This window comes from Artemia franciscana, chromosome 7 (genome assembly GCF_032884065.1).
Source record: "Artemia franciscana chromosome 7, ASM3288406v1, whole genome shotgun sequence".
In the NCBI taxonomy this organism is placed as follows: domain Eukaryota; kingdom Metazoa; phylum Arthropoda; class Branchiopoda; order Anostraca; family Artemiidae; genus Artemia; species Artemia franciscana.
This window is the reverse complement of record NC_088869.1, coordinates 48,757,975-48,773,344: the sequence shown is the minus strand read 5'-3', so window position 1 is coordinate 48,773,344 and position 15,370 is coordinate 48,757,975. Positions and strand designations below refer to the sequence as shown.

Genomic DNA, 15,370 nt, shown 5'->3' with positions numbered 1-15,370 from the left:
AAGAAAAAAAGAAAGACTTGCTGTTGGGGTGGCACAAAGCGCCACCCCAACAGCTTGTTAGTAATAAATATATGTGACTTACGTATTAACGTATATGAGGAGGTTCACCTCCCTCTTCAATACCTCGCTCTTTACACTAAAGCTTGAATTTCGTCCCAAACCTTTAAGAATGACCCCTGAATCACAAAGGCCGTAGAATAAATAGTTGAAATTCCTAAATATACTTTATTGTAAAGAGCAAAGTTTTGTGGAGTATACGAACCCCCTTATAAATGTAATATTTTCTGTCCGTTTTGAGTTTTAATGGTGCTCCTTACTTCCAGTTCAAAAAACTTCATTCATTTATTTTCTCATTGTTTCTTTTAAATAATGCTAGGAAATCCTTCGCCCCTTCATGGAAATTCTCTTCCTTCATGATAAATTCCTCCATGGAAAGGTCCTCCCATGTAACCCCTCCCCCGAACCACCCCAACCGACGCGGAAAAGTCCCCCTGAAAACATATGTACACTTCCCAGTGACCATTACTATATGTAAGCAATGGTCGAAGTTTGTAACTTGCAGCCCCTCCCTCGGGGACTGTGGGGGATTAAGTCGTCCTCAAAAACATAGTTATTAGGTTCTTCAACTATACTGAACAAAATGGCTATCTAAAAATTTTGATCTTATGACATTGGGAAAAATGAGCATGGGAGGGGGCCTAGGTACCCTCCGTAATTTCCGTTCGAATGAGCCCTCTCGCGACATTCTAAGACCACTGGGTCGATACGATCACCTCTGGGGAAAAACAACAACAAACAAACAAATAAACACGCATCCATGATCTGTCTTCTGGCAAAAAATACAAAATTCCACATTTTTATGGCACTGTATTAACCAAGTGACATATAGCAATCGCAAATTCTGTCGGTCTGTCTGTCGGTCCCGGTGTTGCTACTTTAGGCACTTCTAGGTAAGCTAGGACGATGAAATTTGGCAGGCGTATCAGGGACCGGACGTTTTCCCAATTTGACCATCTGGGGGGAGGGAGTGGGCGGCCCGTTAATTCGGAAAAAATGGAAAAATTGAAGTATTTTCAACTTACGAACGGTTGATCAGATCTTAATTAAATTTCATGTTTGGAAGAATATCGTGTTTCAGAGCTGTTATTTTAAATCCTGACCGGATCTGGTGACATTGGGAGGGGGGAGTTAAAATCTTGGAAAACACTTAGAGTGGAGGGATCGGGATGAAACTTGGTGGGAAAAATAAGCACAAGTCCTAGATACATGATTGACATAACTGGAACGGATCCGCTCTCTTTGGAGTAGTTGGGGGGGGGGGGTAATTCTGAAAAATTAGAAAAATGAGGTACTTTTAACTTACGAACGGGTGATAGGATCTCAATGAAATTTGATATTTAGAAGGATATCGTGTCTCAAAGTTCTAATTTAAAATCCCGACGGGATCTGGTGACATTGGGGGGAGTTTGGGGTAGGGGAACCTAAAATCATGGAAAACGCTTAAATTGGAGGGATCGGGATGAAACTTGGTGGAAAAAATAAGCAGAAGTCTTAGATACGTGATTTACATAATTGGAGCAGATCCGCTCTATTGGGGGGGGGGAGGTAATCCTGAAAAATTAGAAAAAATGATGTATTTTTAACTTACGAAGCAGTGATCGGATCTTTATGAAACATCATATTTAGAAGGACCTCGTAACTCAGATCTCTTACTTTAAATCTCAAGCGGATCCAGCGTCATTGGGGGGGGGGGCAGTTGAGGGGGACCAGAAATCTTAGAAAATACTTAAAGCGGAGTGATCAGGATGAAACTGGATGGGAAGAATAAAAACCTGTCTAAGATACGTGACTGACATAACCGGACCGGATCTGCTCTCTTTGGTGGAGTTGGGGGGGGGGGTAATTTGGAAAAATGTGGTATTTGTAACTTACGATAGGGTGACCAGATCTTAATGAAATTTGATATTTAGAAGGATCTTGTGCTTTAAAGCTCTAATTTTTAATTCCGACCAGATCCTGTGACATTGGGGGGAGTTGGAGGGGGAAACCGGAATTCTTGGAAAACGTGAAAAATGGGGTGGGGAATTCTTGGAAAACACTTGGAGTGGAGGAAAAAAACTATTAAGGAATCTAGATGAAGCTTGGTGGATAGAATAAGCAAATGTTCTTGATACGTGATTGACGTAACCATACTGGATTCGCTCTCTTTGGGGGAGTTGGGGGGAGGGTTCAGTGATTTGGCGAGTTTGGTGCTTCTGGACGTGCTAGGACGATGAAAATTGGTAGGCGTGTCAGGGAGCTGCACAAATTGACTTGATAAGTCGTTTTCCCAGATTCGACCATATGGGGGGCTGAAGGGAGAGAAAAAATTAGAAAAAATTGAATATTTATAACTTATGAATGGGTGATTGGATGTTAATGAATTTTGATATTTAGAAGGACATCGTGACTCAGAGATCTTATTTTAAATCCTGACCAGCATTAAGCCTTTGATTTTCATTTTAAATTAATCTATTGACTCTTAGAATTTTGTTAGAGCTCATAGCATATGAGCTCTTTGCTCTTACTCTTCTTGCTTTGTCACAAGTACCATATGAGCTCTTAGCTCTTGTAGTAGATAGGAGCTTGAAACTTCTTCAAGAGAGTTCTTTGGTATGCTGAATCTAAAGGTGGGATTTTCGTTAAGATTATATGACTTTTAGGTGGTTTTTCCCCCTATTTTCTAAAATATGGCAAATTTCTGACGCCTTTAACTTTTGATGGGTAAGACTAACCTTGATGTATTTAAACTTATATATTTAAAATCAGCATTAAAATACGATTCTTTTGATGTAACTATTGGTATCAAAATTTTGTTTTTTAGAGTTTTGGTTACTATTGAGCCGGGTCGCTCCTTACTACAGTTCGTTACCACGAACTGTTTGACAAAAAGCAAGCCGAGGCAAAAGAGGAGTTTTTTGTCCCACCACCTGAAAAATTAGAAGAAACAAAGGTTCGGTGACTATGTCTTTCAAAATGACAAAAGACAAGCCGGGGTAGAAGTTAAAGGTAAAATTAAAAAGAAACATTATTTTGCAAAGGCACTAATTCTAATTTAAGGTTCATTTTTTATGTCAAGAAAAGGGTGATATGATGTTCCCTGAGACAAAGTATAATGTATGATGTTCTTTTATATTTATTGTTTAGTCTGATTGTATTTATGGTATCGGTGGCCAAATGTTCTTTTTGTTTTAAGGTTTTTTTTTCTACCTCCCCCACGGACAAGCTTTGCTTTTTAGGGGAAGTAGCAATAGTTTTTATGTTTGGATGTTTTATCAGTAAATCTTTCTTACGATGAAGAAGGATTTACTGACAAAACGACAGAGCGAACAATGATCTCATTTGCTTGCTTTAAACAGTACAGTTTTTACTGTAAATATTTGAAATGTGATCGCAAATACACTTGTAATTACCAAATGGCCGAATTAGTTGTGTTCTAACATGCTTCCAAAAAATAATTAGTAAAAATTAAGAATAAATATGGGAAATAAAAGGAACCTCTTAAAGAGGGGAAGTCTATTTGCTATATATTTTCATGTCACTCTTTACTCTGATTCGAACGAAAAGTTTTTATTACACATTTAGTTTATTTTCATTCTTGATATTATGTGCGGGGCTGTCTTAACTGTAAGGGGGCTGTCACCCCTCAACCAACGTTGTTTTTTTTAGGAAACAGTTTTTACGTTTCCCCAAAGGGATTCATTGGCCGAGTGGGTTTTTGAGGACATATCCCACCCATCCCCTTTTCTGACCAAGTAAGACATGAACATAATCTTTTACGTTCTCACCCCAAAAGTTTCTCCAATAAAAGAGTAGCTGTCGTCCCGTCGCGCACATATTGCAGGCTCATCCCAGTAATATTCCTCAAAATTAAGAGAGATTAAGGGGTAAGTTCCTGCTAAACCCTCTTTGTTTTTGTTTGAAGGACCTTTTACTCAAAATTATAACGTTCGCGTCTATTGGGCTCGGGCTCATGTCTGTAATTTTTTTTCTCGGTGGGTGGATGGGGGACGGTAAATATTCATAGTAATCTTTTACCAGATAAGCACAACATTTTTACCGAAAATTAGGCAAGTTCAGTTGTTGTATTACCATTTTTTTTCTCTTTTAGGGGACAGGGGGCAGTCAGTCCTTTTTCCAAGTGCCACTATTTCTACTTACTAATATTAAATTCAACACCCCCTCGGGAAAGATTATGCCAGCCTCCAGACCGTCAATATATATGATATAACATAACTGACCGATCAGGATAGCTATCACAATCGTTAAAACATTTTGAGATAATTTCTTTCAAGAATTTTTGACAAAATTCTCCAGTGACGTATTGATCGCCAAAAGCGAGCGGGAACAGTGTCTCTGCGAGGAACCCATCTATTTAGTCTTTACTACTCTTCTGCAGCAGTATAGTGCAGGTGAAGGAACCTTTCAATATATTGAAATTCGCCAAAAATAGTGTTAGTCTTGTTTTTACTCCCCTCACCAAAGGAATAAGGATAATAAAAGATTTGGAATTGATTTTGTCCCAAGTCGTCTATGGTAAGAAACCTATTGAATATATTTTATTATAAAACTTTTTTTGTGTCGACCTATCATTAAACTAATTAGAGCAACGACAATACATTGGTAGAGGGTTTAAACTGGGATAGTATTCGAGTAAAACCTGAAGGTTTATTCTAGATATATACTAACTCAATGTGTAAGTTTTATAACATGTTCTCCAAGGGGTGCAAGGAACACTTGGAAACACAGTCTTCAAAGACAATAATCGTAATTTAGATTAGACCTAATGCAATTGACTCCCACTTGGAGATTTTTTTTATTCTAATGTAAACTCTAATACAAACCGGAGGCAAAACTAGGTGGCAAATCTTCTCAAAGGGTTGGGCATGCAGACCATTTGGAAACGTTTTCTACAATAATTGTAATTTAGATCATGCCGAATACAATTGACTACCTCTGGGAAGAATTTTTCTTGATTGTCAAACCAACTCTTATTACTAACCGGAAAAAAACAAAAAAAAACGTACCTTTTAGATATGAAATCAAAAAAATAGTTCTTTTAACTGAAGTAAAGAGACACATTAAAACTTAAAACGAACAGAAATTACTCCGTATATGAAGTGGGTTGTCCCCTCCGCAATCTCTCGCTCTTTACGCTAAAGTTTTTAATGGTTTTAAAAAGTAGAATTGTGGCAAAGACTCAAACATTAGCGTAAAGAGCGAGGAATTGCGGAGGGGACAACCCATTTCATATACGGAGTAACTATTTTTTTATTCAATTTCTGAACGTTTTTGAATTAATGCATGTTTGATTTTAGCTCTCCGCACATAAATTATTAAAATAAAATTTGCATATTAATTCTTTTTTTTGGCTAAATGGCTTTCCTTAGTTTTGATCAGACGATTTTGAGAAATCAGGGGTGGGGAAGGAGGCCTAGGTGCCCTCGAATTTTTCAGTTACTTAAAAAGGCAACTAGAACTTTTAATTCTTAACGAACGTTTTTATTAGTAAAAAATACACGTAACATAAGAATTAACTAACGTAACAAACTTTTATACTCTTATATTTTTATTATGCATATGAATGGGTTTGTCCCCTCGTTAATACCTCGCTCTTTACACTAAATCTTAAGTTTTGTCCCAATTCTTCAAGAATGATCCCTGAATCAGAAAGGCCGTAGAATAAATAGTTTTAAAAATAATAAAAAAAAATAATTTTTAGTAATAAATTACAAAAAATACTTTAGAATAAATAGCGAGGTATTTATCTCCTCCTAAATACCTCGCTCTTTATGCTAAAGTATTTGCAGAACCCCTCATATGCGTAATCTCTGTTCGTTTTAAGTTTTAATGCTACTCCTTACTTTCAATTGAAAAAACTTTTTCATGTTTATTTTTTCACTTTTTTTTATAGTAATGCTAGAAAATCCTGCGCCCTTTTCATTGAGTTTCTCTTCTCCCATGACATATTCTTCCAAGGAAAGATACTCCCACATAGCCCCATCCCCCCTCCCCTCAACCCTAACCCAAACCAAAAAAATCCCCCTGAAAACGTCTGTACACTTCCCAGTAACCATTACTGTATGGAAACACTGGTCAAAGTTTGTAACTTGCAGCCCTTCCCCCAGGGACTTTGGGGGAGTAATTCATCCACAAAGACATAGTTATTATGATTTTCGACCATGTGGAACAAAATGGGTATCTCAAAATTTTGATCCGTTGACTTTGGGAAAAAATGAGCGTGAGAGGGGACCTAGGTGCCCTCCAATTTTTTTGGTCTCTTAAAAAAGGCACTAGAACTTTCCATGTCGGTTAGAATGGGCCCTCTTGCGGCATTTTAGGACCACTTGGTCGATACGATGACCCCTAGGGAAAAAAACAAAACAAAAAACAAATAAACACGCACCCGTGATCTGTCTTCTGGCAAAAAATACGAAATTTCGCATTTGTGTAGATAGGAGCTTGAAATTTTCGCTATAGGGTTCTCTGATACGCTGAATGCGATGGTATGATTTTCGTTAAGATTCTATGACTTTTAGGGGGTGTTTCCCTGTTTTCAAAAATAAGGCAAATTTTCTCAGGCTCGTAACTTTTGATGACAAAGACTAAATTTGATGAAACTTATATATTACAAGTCAACATGAAAATTTGATTCTTTTGATATGTCTTTTAACATCAAATTCCGTTTCTTAGAGTTTAGTTTACTATTGAGCCGGGGCGCTCCTTACTACATTTCGTTACCACGAACTGTTTGACTGTACCTTTTTAAGGTAAAACTCCAGACGAGTGGCTTTGTCTTACCTTGAAAGTTAATTTGGGCCAATGAAAGTTTCAGGAATGTATTTACCGCCTTTATACACTGGAATATGTCAAGCTCCTATCTCCGCCAATAGCCGTATCCAAGGGGAGCCCACCCCCACGAAGTTTTTGTCCGACTCGTAAAAACATAACAAAAATGCATATAAACGAAGTTTTGATCCCTGCGCAACTTTTTGGTATTCTATTTCTTTGTAGTTCTACGATGTTAAGGTCTTAGCGTGAGACGATAATTTTGCTGTCATTCGGTAGCTGAGATTAATATTCATCCAGCGGGGAATTCAATATTAAAAAAAAAATTCAAAATGGTATCTCTTTTAAATAAAAAATATGTTGGAAAGGTCGCTAAAATCTGTAAAAATAAGACAACTTTTCTATTTTTAATCAAGTTCAAGATCATTCTCTAGCTGTCATTCGATAGCTGAGATTAAAATTCATCCAGTGGGGAGCTATATTTTGAAATTTCAAAATGGTATCTCTTTTAAATAAAAAATATGTTGGAAAGGCCGTTAAAATCTGCAAAAATAAGGAAACTTTTCTATTTTTAATCAAGTTCAAGATCATTCTCTGAGAAAAATTAAATAAAAAAAATGTTTTTTTAACTGAAAGTAAAGAGCGACATTAAAACTTAAAACGAACAGAAATTACTTCGTATATGAAAGGGGCTGCATCCTCCTCAACGCCCCGCTCTTTATGCAAAAGTTTCCTACTGTTTTAAAAAGTAGAGTTAAGAGAAAGAGTCAAACTTTAGCGTAAAGAGCGGGGCGTTGAGGAGGAAGCAGCCCCTTTCATATACGAAATAATTTCTGTTCGTTTTCAAGTTTTAATGTCGCTCCTTACTTTCAGTTAAAAAAAACTTGTTTTTTATTTATTTAATTTCTGAACGTTTTTGAATCAATTCATGTTTTGATTTTGGGTCTCCGCAGATGAATAATGAAAACGAAATTTGCATATTTTTTTTTTTTTTTGGCTAAATGGCTTTCTCAGAGTTTTGATCGAATAATTTTGAGAAAAAAAGAGCGGGGGGGGAGGCCTAGTTGACCTCCGATTTCTTGGTTACTTAAAAAGGCAACTAGAAATATATTTTTTTCACGAATATTTTTATTAGTAAAAGATATACGTAACTTACAAATTAGCTTACGTAACGAACTTTTGTATTCTCATGTTTTTATCAAGTATATGAGGGGGTTCACCCCCTCGTCAGTACCTCGCTCTTTACACTAAAGCTTAAATTTTGTCCCAATTCCCTAAGAATGACCCCTGAATCACATAAACCGTAGAATAGATGGTTGAAATTACTAGAAATACTTTAGCCTAAAGAGCGGGGTATTAGGAGGAGGTGAGCCCATTATATGCGTAATAATTTCTGTTCGTTTTATGTTTCTCCTTACTTTCAGTTGAAAAAACTTTTTCATATTTATTTTTTCATTGTTTTTTTTTTTAATAATGCTAGAAAATCCTGCGTTACGTTCATGAATTTTTTCCCCCACGACAAATTCCTCCAAGGAATTCCTCCAAGGAAATTCCTCCCCCAACATATCTCCCTCTTCTCAACCCCCCCCCCCCCAACCTAAAAAGCCCCCTGGAAACCTCTGTACACTTCCAAATAACCATTATTATATATAAGGACTGGTCAAAGTTTGTAACTTGTAGCCCCACCCACGTGGACTGTGGGGGAGTAAGTCGCCCCCAAAGACATATTTATAAGGTTTTTCGACTACGGTGAATAAAATGGCTATCTCAGAATTTTGATCCGGTGACTTTGGGAAAATAATTGGCGTGGGAGGGGGCCTAGGTGCCCTCCAATTTTTTTGGTCACTTAAAAAGGGCACTAGAACTTTTCATTTCCGTTAGAATGAGCCCTCTCGCAAGATTCTAGGACCACTGGGTCGATACGATCACCCCTGGGGAAAAAACAAAACAAAAAACAAATAAACACGCATCCGTGATCTGTATTCTGGCAAAAAATGCGAAATTCCACATTTTTATAGATAGTAGCTCTAAACTTCTACAATAAGGTTCTCTATTACGCTGAATCATATGGTGTGATTTTCGTTAAGATTGTATGGCCTTTAGGGGGTGTTTCCTCCTATTTTCGAAAATGAGGCAAATTTTCTCAGGCTCGTAACTTTTGATGGGTGAAACTAATCTTGATGAAGATTATCGATTATCGACGAGGGGTGAACCCCCTCATATACGCAATAAAAACATACGAATATAGAAGTTCATTACGTAAGTTAATTCGTAAATTACGTATATTTTTACTAATGAAAATGTTCGTAAAAAAATTAATAGTTCTAGTTGCCTTTTTAAGTAATCAAAAAATTTGAGGGCAACTAGGCTTCCTCCGTCGCTTCTTTTTTCTCAAAATCTTCCGATTAAAACTATCAGAAACCCATTTAGCCAAAAAACATTAATTTGCAAATTCGTTTTAATTATTTATGTGCGGAGAGCCAAGATCAAACATGCATTAATTAAAAAACGTCCAGAAATTAAATAAAAAGGGGCTAGTTTTTTTAAATGAAAGTAAGGAGCGACATTAAAACTTAAAACGAACAGAAATTACTCCGTATATGAAAGGGGCTTTTCCTCTTCAACGCCCCGCTCTTTACGCTAAAGTTTGACTCTTTCTTTCAACTCTTCTTTTTAAAACAGTAAAAACTTTAGCGAAAAGAGCGGGGCGTTGTTGAGGAAGCAGCCCTTTTCATGTACTGAAGTAATTTCTGTTCGTTTTAAGTTTTAATGTCGCTCCTTACTTTCATTAAAAAAAATTGTTTTTTTATTTAATCATAAGAAAGAAACCAACAACAATAACAAATGTACGCTTCTCAAAAAGAGAAAAAAGAACAGGGAACAAGCAAAAAGTTTTTTTTTTTTTTTTTTTTTTTGATAGACTTGCATAAGTGTAAGTCCAAACTCCATAGAAGCAAATTACACCCAAGCAAGAGTTCGATATCCACTTCCTTGGTACGCCACGAATGCTACCACACGTTGGTAGTTGTATGTGAATATTATTGCTCAAGATGGCGTATCAAATGGGAAATCAAGGATAGCTTTTAAGACTCATGTGCCTCTGGGTGGCAGTATATCCTCAAACACTGTGAAGTTTACATAGCTTTTCAATAATGCCTATCTAAGAGAACATTTCAGAATTTTTTATTCTACGTTTTGGCCCTTAGCGGGACTAATATGTTGTTTTGCGGCGCAAAATGAACGATGAAGCTACAGTGTTAGGTATTTGGCCATGATGATTCTAACATTTCTTTTATTTTGATTTGCCGGTTTTTTCAACGATTATGGGGCTCTTCTTCAAGAAGAGGCTTCAGGGTTAGGTGTAATTTTTAGATTAAATAGTTCCCTTCCAAAATGTATATTTCAGTTTTACTTACTAATGCCTGAAGTTTACTCATCTGAAGGTTGCAGTGACTTTCACAACCGTGATATTATAAACCGTCTTTTGCTGACATACATTAGGAAATTACATTAAAGAAACTAGATACAAGCTACCAATTTCTTAAGAGCTCATAAGCAAGATTAGGATGTTGTTTCATTAATAATAGCTCGGAATACTTTCATACAATGATATTTGTATTTAAATGTTAATTTCTGTTAATTATAGAAACTTGAATTAGGAAATTCTCTTAGCTTGTGATAATCATATTTTCAAATATATGCGGTAAGGGCAATTGTACTATTTCTAAAATTATTAGCTTGATCCCTTCGACTGGCAGTTTTTTACGTGACAAATCCCTCTGCCCTGGTTTTCGGCTATAGCGATTGTAATGTCATTTTTATTTTGATTTTCCGTGTTTGTTCAAGGAGCTTAAGGATCGTTTTCAAGGAGTTTTGAGGTTTCATTGTCCTTGAATATTCCTACGCTCCTTTCTGTACAGAACATTGGAACATGTGCCTTTGGAATGTACGAATGGGCACAAAAGGAGGTAGGAAGATAGAGGGACATGAAGCAAATTGCTTTGATATTACTGGAAAATACCATGTTCCGAATGCTGCAGATAGACACAATTTGTAGGTATGCCCTCTAATTTTTTTAGTCACTTAAAAAGGGCACTAGAGGAAGGGCACTATCGGAGAAGGGCACTTCTCTGATAAGCTTAATGCGATGGTGTGATTCGTTAAGATCGTATGACTTTTAGTGGGTGTTTCCTCCTATTTTCCAAAACAAGGCAAATTTTCTCAGGCTCGTAACTTTTGATGAGTAAGACTAAATTTCTAAAAGAAGGGCACTATCAGAGAAGGGCACTTCTCTGATAAGCTTAATGCGATGGTGTGATTCGTTAAGATCGTATGACTTTTAGTGGGTGTTTCCTCCTATTTTCCAAAACAAGGCAAATTTTCTCAGGCTCGTAACTTTTGATGAGTAAGACTAAATTTCTAAAAGAAGGGCACTATCGGAGAAGGGCACTTCTCTGATAAGCTTAATGCGATGGTGTGATTCGTTAAGATCGTATGACTTTTAGTGAGTGTTTCCTCCTATTTTCCAAAACAAGGCAAATTTTCTCAGGCTCGTAACTTTTGATGAGTAAGACTAAATTTCTAAAAGAAGGGCACTATCAGAGAAGGGCACTTCTCTGATAAGCTTAATGCGATGGTGTGATTCGTTAAGATCGTATGACTTTTAGTGGGTGTTTCCTCCTATTTTCCAAAACAAGGCAAATTTTCTCAGGCTCGTAACTTTTGATGAGTAAGACTAAATTTCTAAAAGAAGGGCACTATCAGAGAAGGGCACTTCTCTGATAAGCTTAATGCGATGGTGTGATTCGTTAAGATCGTATGACTTTTAGTGGGTGTTTCCTCCTATTTTCCAAAACAAGGCAAATTTTCTCAGGCTCGTAACTTTTGATGAGTAAGACTAAATTTCTAAAAGAAGGGCACTATCACAGAAGGGCACTTCTCTGATAAGCTTAATGCGATGGTGTGATTCGTTAAGATCGTATGACTTTTAGTGAGTGTTTCCTCCTATTTTCCAAAACGAGGCAAATTTTCTCAGGCTCGTAACTTTTGATGAGTAAGACTAAATTTGATGAAACTTATATATTTAAAATCAGCATAAAAATCCGATTCATTTGATATATCTATTGGTATCAGAATTCCGTTTTTTAGAGTTTCGTTTACTATTGAGCCGGGTCGCTCCTTACTACAGTTCTTTACCACGAACTGTTTGATAACACTGCTGCGGTTAAGGTAGGAAATGAGGTTAGCAGCTGGTTTTGTATAAAATCAGGAGTTAAGCAGGGTTGTGTTCTGTTCCCCTTTATATGGATCATTTTCATGGACTCTGTCTCAAGGAGCACAGGAAAGGTGATAGGAAACCAAGGAATCAAATGGGGAGGGAAAACTCTCCTGAACTTAGAGTATGCTGACGATATAAGCATCCCCCGAGTGGAGTGTGAGCAAAATGAATGAACTTTTGGGGGTTTTGCGAGTTGGTGGTGCTAGATTAGGTTTGAAAATTGTTGTTAAGAAGACTAAGTCACTAAAACTAGGAATAAATCAAGATGAAAAGGTAACGAAAAGATTGATCACATGGGCAGCTTCACTTACCCTTGTAGTATTGTTAGTAAAGACGGTGGGAGCAGTGAAGATGTTAGAAGTAGAATAGCCAAGGCTAAGGGTGTTTTTTCACGGTTAAAAAATAGTTTGGAAGAATAGGAAGATAAGTCTGCAAACCAAGGCTAGAATATTGGAAGCTACAGTGATGACAGTGGTCAAATATGGCTCTGAAGCACGGGCGCTCCGAAAAGCGGATGAAGATTTACTAGATGTTTTCCAGATAAACTGCCTACGGATTGTTCTGGGTACCCAGCTGACTGACCGTATTTCAAACAGTAGGCTGTACGAATTATGTGGTTCAATCCCGTTTTCTAGGAGTCTAATGAAAGAAAGGTTGAGATGGCACGGTCGGTTAGAAGACATGTGACACCAAACATGTGAGCGAGTCAATGAAAATCAACCTGGACAGTGAGAATCAAAATTGATAAAGATAGCGATCATGATTAGATTTGGGATTTTGACATACATAACCTCGTCAATGCCTACCATACCTTTCTTAAAAAATATTTTCTTAAAAAACCTTTCTTTCGTAAGATCACCTTCGGGATCTTACAGATGAAAAGTCATCCTCCCTAGGCCCTATCATATCTAATGATGGAAATATTATCACTGACGAGAGCGCTCAACTGTCATTATTTTAAATTTTTGAAGAGGCTGTGGATAAATTAAGCTCCTAAGGTATACCCCTCCACCCTTTTCAGAATAGTGTAGGTAGAGCTGTACCTGCTGTCACCGCCGCGGCTTCCACTTATCTTTCCAAATATCTTCCTCCAAATGTAGGAAGGCTGTACCTTCGTAGAACGGGGACTTACGGATAACAGTAGTACTTAAGGTTTAACATTTATTTGTGCTGAGTTTGCCAATATTGAATCGGCTGAACAAGGGATCTCTATCCTTTTTTGCACAAATAGTCTAAGCAGTGAGGTCAATTGGGAGGGAGCAGATATTACCCCTCCCCCCCAAAAAAAAATGTGAAGAAGATTCTTGTGGGGGATATTTTCATTGAAAATTGCCTTTTTGGGGTATTCCCATTGAAAAAATGGTCGAATTTGCCGAGCTCCGCTAGATTTTGAAAAGTATGCTTTGTCTTTCCTCCTAAATTTTTGTGAAAGACGCCACAGAATCTAGCCACAACATCCTTTTTTCCTTGTTCTCATAGTGTCTGCTCAAAAGACATACAAATATGTCAGAATGTAAATGGGAAGAAGGCTCATACTTGAATAAAAGGTCATTAGGAAAATATAGAAATCCAAAAGAAAGTTAAACTCTCACCAAAGGAGTCGTTTTCTTGTCTGATAGTTCCCAATAGATTCATAACTTCAAGAATCGTGTTGCAGGCTCTATAGCTTCCCTTCCATAAATTATGCTAATATATGAACACAAAAAGCTACTAATGGTGGACACAGGAATGTACTTCCAAATTGGTACATACAAGTTGTTTTGTTTTTTAGTTTTATTTTTGGCTGGGGAGAGGCAGGAAATTTTTCAACAAAATCTTATGAAAATTTACAGGTTTGGGTCTGAATATCTCCATGAATACCTACTGTGTGCGGGTATGTGCTTTATTATCATATGCAACTGAAAATCTTTAAAAGAATCCTTGAGGAGACAATACACTATGCCATTCCATAACGTGATTGGGTACGTAAAAGCAAAATTCATGAAATATACTCGTATATACCAAATGGAAGAAAGTTTCTGCACTCTTGTCTCCGGCCTATGGAAATCGTTAGTTGTTCCCCCCAATAGATAATTAAAATTGCATACCCGATAAGTTGAAGCTCGATAAAAAGAGACAGTAGTCCAATAATGGACTTCTTCATTGGATGCTAATAAAACATCATCAATTTTCCAGCTATGTCTTCTTTCAATTTAGTAGATAATTCACTAACTGACAAAAACCCAAATCTTTCATTTTTGTGGCCGATTCGTCCATATCAAAAATTTCTGAGGCAAATCTATTTTCTATCGAAATTACTGTCCCCTATTCTAGAGAATAAAGAAATCTCCTCTGCTGAACAAGCGAGAAAAACATTAAAGCTTCCTTTAAATCATATTTTATGGCTGGGAAAGCGGGATTTTTTTCGAGGAGTTTCTATCCGAAAGAGTATCAGTTATGGAAGAGTTGCTTAATAGGCCCTACTTAAGAGATTCGCAACGATCAGGGTCTTTTTTTCAAAATAGATCTATTTCACCCAAATAAAAGCGAACTTCGAATACAGAGCTATTGAACACGGCGGACAATTACGCAGGAATTTACTTATTTGCATTTGGACTCAGTTCGTCAGAATCGAACTAGAACTGAAAGAAAAGCATAGCCGAATAATGGGGAAATCAACTATGAAAATAAAAGATTAATAATAAGAAGATTTTAGTGCGACAGGTGGGCTCTACTTGCCAGGAACGCATCGTTCTGAAATTTTCCATAAGTTTCGTGCAAACTTATGGTCATCCATGGCCCACCTCCAAGGGGTCCCAATACTCCTATTCCAATTTTTTGCCCCCGCTTTTCACACATAGAGTTTGTTGAACTAAGAACTTTTTGGAGATTGGAAGTTTTTTGGGGGTAGGGGGCTATGATACAACATCCCTATGAAGGAAATGATATAATGAAGCTTTTCGAAAAGTATTGCTTAGTATTGGGGCATGCACAAAGTCAAAATTAATATAGTTGAATATGTTTTAAGCGATGATACTACAGTCCTATGAGGGAAATGATGCAATAAAGCCTTTTGAAATGTATTGTTTAGTATTTAGTATGCATAAAGTCGAAATTAATAAAGTTTTATATATTTTAAGCAATGATACAACAGCCATATGAGGAAAATAATGGAATAACGTCTTTTGAAAAGTATTGCTTAGGTATGCAAAAAGTCATAATCAACTAAATCATATATATTTTAAGCGATGATACGACAGCCCTATGAGGGAAATGATGTAATAA

The 15,370-nt window shown here is 36.9% G+C and overlaps 1 protein-coding gene across 13 annotated transcripts in view; it reads left to right on the top strand.

The window, feature by feature from the left end:
* The window catches only part of LOC136029401 (protein turtle homolog B-like), a 327,014-nt gene that overhangs the window by 19,499 nt on the left and 292,145 nt on the right, over positions 1–15,370 (top strand). For 4 of the 13 annotated variants that reach the window (XM_065707766.1, XM_065707759.1, XM_065707764.1 and 1 more), the window contains exon 1: positions 1,953–4,575. The exons of 4 other annotated variants lie outside the window; for them this stretch is intronic. The gene's annotated coding sequence lies outside the window, so the exon portion shown is untranslated. Of the gene's footprint in view, positions 1–1,944; positions 4,576–15,370 lie in introns of those variants that run through there. 5 more of the 13 variants (XM_065707758.1, XM_065707760.1, XM_065707753.1 and 2 more) reach the window with 4 other exon arrangements.